This window comes from Athene cunicularia (genome assembly GCF_003259725.1).
Source record: "Athene cunicularia isolate RWA chromosome 2 unlocalized genomic scaffold, athCun1 chr2_part1, whole genome shotgun sequence".
In the NCBI taxonomy this organism is placed as follows: Eukaryota; Metazoa; Chordata; class Aves; order Strigiformes; family Strigidae; genus Athene; species Athene cunicularia.
Window position 1 is genome coordinate 81,015,871 of NW_020799095.1, and position 9,082 is coordinate 81,024,952.

Genomic DNA, 9,082 nt, shown 5'->3' on the forward strand with positions numbered 1-9,082 from the left:
TTCATCTAGCACCTGGTATTGTCATGCCTTAAACTGATCACAGTAATGAAAATTCATAGAGGATGCTGTGCTTATTTTAAACACACTGTTATCTCAATAGCCCAGTTTGGTGGAGAAGGGGGGTGAGAAGGAGGAATGGAAAAAAAAAATAGAAAAAAAATAAGTTAGGAAAAGAAAGACCAAAGAGGACATTTTAACATTTCCTTTGTTATCAAAGGGATAACACTTCTATTGTCTAACTATACACTGGTGATAAATGATACAATTCCAAGTCTTCACAATACCAGACAAAATACTACACTAGAGATGAGCTTCACAATCTTAACAAAATACCTTTTAGACATTCCCAGCTTAGTGACCCCAAAGGTAATGTAACTCTAATTTAATACCATTTGAGAAGTTAATAGCACCACTGAAATGGAAGAGAGAAAGCTCATCTCGACTCCTATCTCCCACACTTCTCAGTAGCAGGGAAGGTGGTCATGTAAGAAACACTATTCCAGAGAAGAACAGTGATAGGTATGACCACAGAGGTACAGAGTTAAATCTTACATGGAGAGCTGTTATTGTTGATATTGCAGTAACAGTACACAATTAAAAAAAAAAAAAAAAAAATCAAATATGGGGGACAGCTTTCAAACACCTTTATTTCCAAAGTCATCTGGTTTCATTCAATCTTCCTTGATATTTGCAGTTGCAAGGAAAATAACTTATCAAGAGGTCTAAAACTGCATTTATCTACTTGCATGAATTCCTAGTAGACCTTTGTGAGAACACTGTTGTTTCTGAGCGGACTTAACAAGACACAGCCTACTGCAGTTCCTGATAACAGCCCGACCCAGGGCATTAATTCCGTAGCACAGCATTTTCTACATCATTTCACCAGGAGTCTAAAAAAAACCTATGTGAGATATCAGGTTGACTATAAAAGTACTACAAGTTATCTGATGAAAGATATTCCACCTGCAGCTACAGTAGCTGCCTGCTCTCTCTCACCTGCCAGTCCATCACCCCTTCTGTGGGTGTGACAACAGGGAAAGAACAATTTACCATGTTTTTTTTCCACAGGAGTAGCTCATGCAGCCTTAAGACTTCCAAAAGGTCATATTCCTCAGCTCACTCTCCCAAATCAGCAACATCTGTTTGTTGTAAAACCTCGCTCCTTTGCACCAGAGGAGTCCAAATAACTCATGCTTTTCCCTTGCTTACCTCAGTTCTCATCACCCTTTCTGTAGATTGAACTGTGCAGTCAAAAAAGGTCTTTTAACATTTTCATGATCAGAGTTTTGGGAAAGTTTACCCCACACAGAAAAGGCAATGGATCAGTTTGTTGGTCTATTTGATTTTCTTACATTTCATTGTGTTAAAGAACAGCATTAGGATTGAAGTTACAAAAGATACTTCAATGTGTGCTGATCTAAAAAAGATCAGTGTAAGGGACTGATCACATCAGTGTAAGGGACTGTGTTGGACTGTGTTTGTCTCAACATTGCTGCTGCATGACTACCATGTCCTGGTGTCAGCATCCTGTCACCGTGGAGTACACTCTGAAGGAGACGAATTGTCCCTGACAAAACCACGACATCTGCCCTAAGCTGAAACAACAGCATCCTTGGCAGTGCCTACCAAAGCTGCACCTGCTCGAGAGCTGGGTGAAGAGGAAATCAGGGTGAGGAAGATGTCTGGAGGCTGAAGGCACTGCAGGTCGACCCCCCACTGGCATGACCACTGTGAACACCTGGACATGCACGTATGGAGGAACACAGGGCAGCACATATGACAATGAGCTCTGTGAAAATGGGCAGACTTTTTGAAGAAATCATGGAGACTGGGGTAATGAAAGGACTGCGCATTCTCTCAGTATCCCTCTTGTTCTCCCTCTTGTTATCACTCTTGCTGTCCTTCTTTATTTTGGTCATCCTTCCTCAGAGCTGGGACTTTGGCAGAGCTTGGAGCACCATCACCTGCAACGAGACCAAGCCAACGGTACATCGCTGGATTCGTGGTGGTGGTAATTAATCTTGCTGCATCTCTACTGTTTGCTTGCTTAGGGATTCTGACTTTTCCTTTCTTTTTCTCTCTGTCCTATCACTGTTATCAGTTGTTATGGAAAATAAAGTTCACGATGTTGTACGGCATCTGATCTCGTTTGTGTCTTAATCTTGCTCTTGGGATCATTTAAGAACCCTCCCCAATATTGGATTGGGACAATCAGTATAAGTTTGTTTGATGGGGTTTTTTTTTGTTTTCTTTTTAATCTCTTATATACACAGAAAGTTATACTTTAACTCCTGACTTTTCAGTGCAACAACTTGATTTCAGAATACAAAGTTATTTTCATTAAATTGCTTAGAGAAATCATGGAGAAGGAAAACATGGACAATTAAAAGTAAACACTTTAGGACATCAAAGCATTCTGAATTTCCACCAATTATTTTACAAAATTTTTTTGCAAACTATGTTGGAAAAGTTCAAAACTGTTGATTTGTGAATTCTCTGTTAAACCATATAGAAGTTAAAGCACAGAAAATGAAATGTGTGTCCCCTCATATGTGGCTGTCTTGCAGAGTACACCTAATTGGATGAAGAACAATTGCAGAAAAGCATGCTGAATCTCTTCAGTGTACTTACTCTGGGCTAAACCAATACATTACTATTAAATCACAAAATATGTCTCAGTACTCAGTCTCCCTGGACAAGCTGTGGCCTAAACTGACTAGACTGTGCTTTTCCAAGCCCTTCCCAGCTCCCATTTCCATACAGCATTCCTACACTTATAGTAAGTATGGTATACATCAATAAGCTGAAGGATCCTTACTAACTGTGGTCCTTCTGTGGTCAGTCTGTTTACTGATGCTACCTTATCTGTTGTATCTCTTATTGCCTCTTTCTTTTTGTAAAAGAGATGTCAGTAGTTTGTTGCACTTCATCTTATTGAATCTGAATTATTGCAGATATTTGGAGAACTGCAAAACTATCAAGCAAATTCCTGCAACAGTGACACACAACTAAATCTTCCTAGACCCTGTAAAATCCTCTCAACTGGACTTTATATCTTAGAATATGCTACTGTGACTCAGCTGAAAAGTACATTGAAGTAATATAATCAGCATACAGACAGCATTTCATTATATTAAACAACACTAAAAGGTTTTAAAAGCTATTTCACAGCAGTGAAAGAGTCTTAATAGGAGACAATAAGATGTTTATTTCAGAAAATAGATTTTCAAAGATCTGGTGAGACCCTGCCTGCAGTACTGCATCCAGCTCTGGGGCCCTCTGCACAGGAAAGATGTGGACATGTTGGAGCAGGTCCAAAGGAGGGTCACAATAAAGATCAGAGTGATGAAACACCTCTCCTATGAAGAGTTGGGGTTGTTCAGCCTGGATAAGAGAAGGCTTTGGAGACACCTTATTGCAGCCTTTCAATCATCAAAGTGGGCTTATAAAAAAGACGGGGACAAACTTTTTAATGGGGCCTGTTGTGATAGAACAACGGGTAATGGTTTTAAATGAAAAGAGGGTAGATATAGACTAGAAATAAGGAAGAAATTTTTTATGATGAGGGTGGTGAAACACTGGAACAGGTTGCCCAGAGAGCAGATGCCCCCTCCCTGGAAACGTTCAAGGTCAGGTTGGATGGGGCTTTGAGCAACCTCATCTTGTTAAAGATATCTCTGCTCATTGCAGGGGGATCGGACTAGATGATCTTTGGAGATCCCTTCCAACTCAAACTATCCTGTTCTAAATGCTGCATGTTGTTTGGGGCATATACTTCCAGGACTTTCTAAATAAAATTCTTATAGCGTATAAATCTAATTTACAGTTTATTAATTCAGTTATTTCATAAATATATTTCATATTTAATGTCCTTGCAGACATTTAATGTTTAGAATAATTTAGATATATTTAAGACACATTTATTGATACCAAAATTACAGAGTAGAATTTGTATTTGTCATTAACGATAAGCTGTGTACATGCCCTTTAAGTCAGACTGAAATGTATTTAATGCTTTGGATGCACAGAGAAAAATGTAAAAATGAACTTAAATTCAGTTTAGGAGAGATTTTTAATTCATTGGATCAGTGACAGTCAAAATGGCAATGACAGAGTATATCAGGAATTATTTGGAAAGTAATAAAAAGGAAACAGAATATAATTCTGATGGTTAAATACATGATGAGACTGCATCATTAATGCACTATGTAGTTCTCATCCCTCCTCATAATTAAAAAAGAACAAATTAACCAAATCTAAAAAGAGAAAGAGAGGATATTTAGCTATATGAAACAACACCCATTAATATGCAATAGAGTGAGATTTTTAGCCTGGAAAAGAAAAATTAAGACAGATAGTAGAGAGGTCCACAAAATCATTAGCCGTTTGCAAGAGGGAAAAACTCTCATACAGAGATATAATATTTGTCCTTCCTTCCCACACAAGTACTTGTGAGAAGCCAGTAATATTATCAGTCAAAATATTTAAATTGATGCAAAAGAGAAGTACTTTTGATAACACACTAATGGTAGAACTCACTGCATGAGCAGATTTTGGAAACCAGAAGTGTAAATGGGATTAAAAGGGATTAGACAAATGGATGAAAACCAGGTCCATTCATGTCAGTTAAACTTTCTGATCTGCATGTAATCTCTGGCTCAGGAAGTCCCTAAATCACTGCCAAAAGCTGGGAATATTTAACCAGAGAAAGGATTACTGTTCACAAACCTGGTGTCTTCTACTCTTTCCCTAAGCAGCTGCTACTGATTTCAACCAGAGATGGGTTACTGAGCTAGCTGAATTTTTGGTCTCTTCCAGTATGTCAGGTCTTGTATATCTCAGTCTCATAGACCTACATGGTGACATATGAATTAATTCTACTCATTTAACCTGCTCTTGAACTTAAATGAGAGCATAAAGACAACTTGTATTCCCATAAAAGAAAAATTCTAGTTCTTACAAAACTTAAGCCTACTGTTCAAGATTTGACTTTCCAGGAATACCACGCCAATGTTCGAAGTTAGTGTCCATATGGATGTACAAATTACCAAAATTTAAATCTTGAATTATGAAAACCAGTTGGGCAAAACCAAGCAAACAAACAAAAAACTGGAGCCACTTGGTTCTTCACAGCAAAAGTTCTTGGTTGAAATGGCCCCTTCAGCAGCCAAAGTGAGGTCTGAGTCCAGCTGTGAAAGAAGCTGCTTCCAGATAGCACAAAATTGCTTCAGTTGATTCCAAGTTCTGCAACCTTTGTTGTGGTTTTGTTGTTGTTGTTTTGTTGTTGGGTTTTTTTTGTTTTGGTTTGGTTTGGTTTTTTTCCCCTCCTGCAAGGACATAAATATTTTAAAATACCTGTTATATACACTTCATAACATCTACTTTTAAGTGATTATTCTACAATGTTCTGTTAAAAAAAAAAAAAAAAAAGAAAGGGCAAACAGAAGGTTCCTGTTAAAATACTGCCAGCCCATCTAGTCATACTTAATGTGCGCTCATCCATAAAGTGACTACAGATTTGAGGTGGTTAATCTCAACTTGTAGGCATGGCTCTGTTGTCTTGGCTATAACCACTTGTTGCTATATTGGTTTAAATTGAGTTATAATCTTCTGAAGCAACTCTAACTTGTACAGCCCAACTTTAATATCTTATAAATTTCCACTTCTGATTTAACACTGGTTTATTTAAACCTTAGAGTTGGTCAGTAATATTCAGACAAAATATTCCCCCATCAATATATATATATATATATACACATATATATATATTCACCAAGATTAAAATGGCTTTAGAATTTATGATGGTTGGGTATTATAAATTTCTGATAGACTGTCTGGGTGTCAACATTATCGATAATCTCTCAGCATTAATTGAAAACCTACAGGTGGGCTGAGAGCATTCAGGACACCTATGGTTGGAAGTCTTCAAGGCTGAAACTTAGCAGCTTGCAAGAGGACTCCTTAACACTTAATCAACAGGTTTAGGGTGGGCAAAGTTTCCATGAGTGTTAAGTCTGCCTTTACAGGCCAAGTGATAAGCTGCAGCAAACCCAGGGACCTTTTCTATATCACTGTTTTCCTGTTTTCCCTCTAAAATTGAATTTTTTTCCCAAAAGCATTTGTGACTCCAGTTTTACCTTCAGATGTCTTTGGTGCACTTGTATTGACCGTTAAGAAACAGACTGAACTTCATTGCTTTGTCATGAGTGATTTTTTTTTTTCTTTTTTTTTTTAACAGTTTCTAACTAGTGTTTAACTTTCTCCAAGGGTTTTCCCCAGAGCAATGCTGAAGCTTGCTGACTCTATCCAAAGCACTGTGCAGCTACACTCTAGAGGGGAAGAAGAGCCATTGTTATGTGTTGGGGGTTAAGATGCTGGAACTCATGCAGGTACTTGGCAAAGAGCAATATTTCTGAAGGGTATTGCTTAATGAGGGTAATAATGTGTTCCTTACAGTGGGTTTCATAAGACTTTTCCTATGTGTTTGTGAACAGTGGGCTCTCAAAACAAAAGACACACATTCAGCATCAACTTAAAATTCCTGCAGTTTGGTACCCAACTGATTAAAAAGGAATTAAAAATAAACAAAATACACATATGGAGGCTGACAAGTGCTAAGATGTATCAAAATAACAGCCTCTCATGAATACACTACTAAAGTAATTATATTTTGTTTTCAAGACCATTTGTGCTGATGAAAATCCTTCCATACATTGGATAACAAAATTTGTTTGCTTGTTTGCATTTATGGCACCTGTTTTCATCATTCTTTGGCCATTTTTTTTTTTTTTACAGGGAAGTACAAGGGGTTGACAACTTTCAAATGCGCTGAAGTTTAGATTTAAGTTTCTAAAAATGAATATATGACAAGGTCGCATAAAAAATAGCAGGAAAAGCTGTTGGTCTTTGTTGTACAACACAGGCAATCAGTTCTCAAGCTGCTGAGATAAATTAAAATTTCAGCCAACTGTCAGGTTATTAAACTGATTTTCTCAGAATCAGGGATCAGGATAGGCACATAAGCAGGAGAAGACCAATATTTGCCTAATCCCTGATGGCTGTAAACTTTATCTGCAGTTTGAGTCAGACTAAGAGTCAGAAAGCATTTGCCTGGCCTCTGTAGACTGGACAGGAAGAGACTCCTTGGTGTAGTGTAATACTGAGTGTTGCTAAACATAGTACAGAAAATAGATTATTTATTTTTTTTTACTTCCTAAAGTGGAAAACTGAAGATAATTCTACAAGAGATTATGATCTAAGGGTGTGATGGGAAATTGAAAACAGGACTTTGTAAAATCCTAGGAATTGTAATTCTTTTATTCAGCTCCATTGCTGAATATAATTTTTTTGTCAACTTTAAAAGCATCATCTGTCATACTCTGTTAGTGTGCTCAAGTGACCTTTGAGCTAGAAATATTCAAGTTATCAGCGCATATGTTTGGGCCATACAGAATTAGGTCTTTGCTGGACACATTTTGATGTTTCTTAAGAAAAATGATTGGGGAAGACCATAACAAGAAGGTTACTGAACCCATTATATTTAATTTACCTTGGGAGGATTAACAACCAAAAGTCTTTGTGTCCTGATATCTGCGGAATGGTACTTTTTATTTAAGAAACATGAGACTCGAAAAAACACACAATCCCCTTTGTTAGTATTTGTCCAATATCAAGCAAAATACATGCAGCATTCAAATTCCACTTTGATTATACTACAGTTTTAAACAGCCTCCTTTTCCCAGTGTTTCCTATTTTTGTCTGTAGCCCCAAGCCTGGGGGCATCATATTACACATTATATCATGACTGTATTATCCACCAGTTCAAACCTGAATATTTTTTTCTTACCTCTTTTGCTACAGAAATTTTGAAAAACTTTGTAAATTAATGGTGCTATAATAGTAAGAGGCAGAATGTGGCAATTATCACCAGCTTAGGGAGTCAGTCTCTGTCTTTTTTTTAAAGCATGTTGCTCTATTGTACAGTTATGAACATGTATATTACAATGGATGTACAACAAAATATAGCTTTCTGAATCTGTAGAAAGTACCAATATGACTAAGGAAGGAATGTGCAGTTCATTGTCATTTCAATGCTTGCTGAGTCTGTAAGTCAATGTCAAATTGAAAACGTTAGTGTAGTTTTCTAGGCAGAAAGAAGAGCTATATTAGTCAGTTAATATCACAAGATCAGGACATACTGACTTTGGTTGTATGATGATTCCCTAGATTTTACAGACCTTTAAACTCTAAAGGGAAAACCACAACATATTTTTGAGTCTTGTCTGATAAAGCTTGTTTTGATTAAACCTTTGCTTTAAAGTATTTGGCACTGTAAAGATGTAAGGCATCAATCTAACATAGATATTCAGTAGGATGCCCACCAAGTAACTTAACTATTCAGAAACTTACCTGTTCACAGATTTTACAACAGGATCTGCTGATTTTGAGGTCATTAGATCTATGGTGGTCTGGAATAAAAGAGGGAAATCCACAGCTTTTGTGAGAGGTAACATGAGAATCTCTTTACATTCAAGTGGCACTTGAGCACCAGTGGCAGTAATACTAGAAAGAGCTGTATTTGCAGCAGGAGTCTGAGCCATGTCTCCTTAGCTCCAGAATCTCTGGCTGAACTCCCTGACATTAAGTAGTTCGGCACTGACATGAATAAAGTGAAATGGAAAGTGCTTGAGTGGAGGATGAAATGCCTCCAGGAACACAGAGAGTGAGCACACTCCTTATTAACTCAGCTCTTGCTGAGGTTGAAATCTTCATCTTTACCTCAGGGCAAAAAGAGACAAAGTATTCTATTTGTCCAAACAAGTTTAATTACATCCTGGTTTTGCAACACTGTGCCCCAAAACAGCTCAACAAAGGCAAGCAATGCTTCCAAGTGAGTTTTTGCTTTTTCAACCCCGTCTGGCCCTGCTCTTGGATATCTTAAACCTACCACAGTGGTTTATAATCTATCAGGGAATTAAGTTAATATGTAACTGGGCTCAATTTCAAGGTTGCTTCTCCAGGGTATCAACATCTAAATGTGGGAAAAAAAAAATAAAAAAATAAAAATATATATATACATATA